General features: G+C 41.2%; 1 protein-coding gene across 1 annotated transcript in view; it reads left to right on the plus strand.

The window, feature by feature from the left end:
* LOC106867782 (uncharacterized) overlaps positions 1-1,870 on the plus strand; it is a 59,995-nt gene that overhangs the window by 1,470 nt on the left and 56,655 nt on the right. The window lies entirely within an intron of this gene.

A 1,870-nucleotide genomic window follows, 5' to 3' on the forward strand; every position in this document is an offset into this window, starting at 1 on the left:
ATATATAATAGGCGCGGGACTAACTGTGTGATAAGTAGCTTGCTTATCAACCACATGGTTCTGGGTTCAGTCCCACTGCGTGGCACCTTCGGCAAATGCCTTCTACTATAGCTTCGGGCCGACCAAAGTAGATGGAAATTGAAAGAAGTCCATCGTATACAAATATGTGTGCGTGTGTGTGTGTGTGTGTGTGTGTGTGTACCCTTTTATACGCTTCAGCCCGAGGGTTCTTGCCATGCTGGAGAACCATGTATGTATGTATGTTTATATACATAGAGAGAGAGGGGGGTTGTATGTGGCATTGTCACCTCACTGCGTGTAGGTTTGTTTGCTCCCTGTAACTTAATAGTTTGGCAAAAGTAACCTTTTTGAATGAGTACCTGACTTAAATATTAGTACTCTCGCTAATTTGTTCGGTTAAACACATCGAGGCGGAGCCCTAACGTGGCTGCAGTTTAATGACTGAAACGAATAAAATATAAAATATTTCCTTCCACCGGTTAATTTATAGTTTACTTTGTTAGCCTCTTGTTTTCCTAAACTTATCTTTGAGGGCCCATTTAGCCTGTATGCAGAGAAGTGATTCGTAGAACATATGTTAATGTCCACACACAAGCCGGACTGTGCGTGTGATATATTTGGGGACCAGCCCCATCCAAATCCTGTACGCCTTAACCACAGCCCTATCTATTGGTATTTGGCCCACAACTGACGCACTGACGCCCTCGACAGGGTTTATCACTCGAGACCTGAGTGAGCCTGGAGGTAGTAACAACTAAGGGTTTATTCCATGCCCTAAAGAAACACCTGAATGACAACACCGAATGCCTTGTTCGCTGGGATCGAACACAGAATTTTAAGATTGCAAGGGAAAATGTTAATCACTTAGACATGTCTGTTCACACTTGTGCAACACTCATGCATACATTCATATACACATACATACATACATACATGCATATATATACATACATACATACATACATACATACATACATACATACATACATATATCGTGTACTCCCATCGGAGTGACGAGGACCATGTAGTCATCCTTAAGGATGACTGATGACTTGCGAGGCGATGACTTTGTTTAAAGTGAAGATGGGTTGCGTACCGTTAACCTCACTCTCTCGTCCGAGACCATCTTTGATCCATTGGCAAGACCCGTCCAGACGACTGCGGATGGAGACAGAGACAGTAGATGACCAAGATGTCTTACTTGCCTCATTTTGCTCTCTCCACTTTATAATGCATTGCTGCAGCCATCTTCCACTCCGTTGAACCATGAAGGTTTCTGTAGTAGAGTCCGCCGGGTCTAGTCTTAACACGCATAGGTAGATAGGCCCTAATATACTTATTAACCCATAATTGGAACTCTAACAGATGCCATTTCTCTGGTCAGAATGAGTGTAGGACAAAAGCCCCTTAAGACAAAAGCCCCCTAAAACAAAAGCCCTATGGCTATATTTTTTGATTATTTTTTTCGGTTTTTTTTTTGTTTTTTTCCACCTTTTACTTGTTTCAGCCATTAGACTAAGGCCATGCTGGGGCACCGCCTTGAAGAATTTTTAGTTGAACGTATCGACCCCAGAATTTTTTTCCTTTTTACTTGTTGTAATTATTAGACTGCGGCCATGCTGGGGCACCACCTTGAAATATTTTTAGTCGAATGTATCGGTGTTAGAATTTTTTATTTGTACTTGTTGCAGTTATTAGACTGCGGCCATGTTGGGACACCACCTTGAAGAATTTTTATTCGAATATAACGACCCCAGAATTTTTTTAATAAATTTTCAACCAGCGCATGAAGTTAAGCATAGAAGGTACTTAGAAATTGGAATTTTGGAAAATATTTTTTTTTACAACC

Source organism: Octopus bimaculoides, chromosome 11, assembly GCF_001194135.2.
Source record: "Octopus bimaculoides isolate UCB-OBI-ISO-001 chromosome 11, ASM119413v2, whole genome shotgun sequence".
In the NCBI taxonomy this organism is placed as follows: domain Eukaryota; kingdom Metazoa; phylum Mollusca; class Cephalopoda; order Octopoda; family Octopodidae; genus Octopus; species Octopus bimaculoides.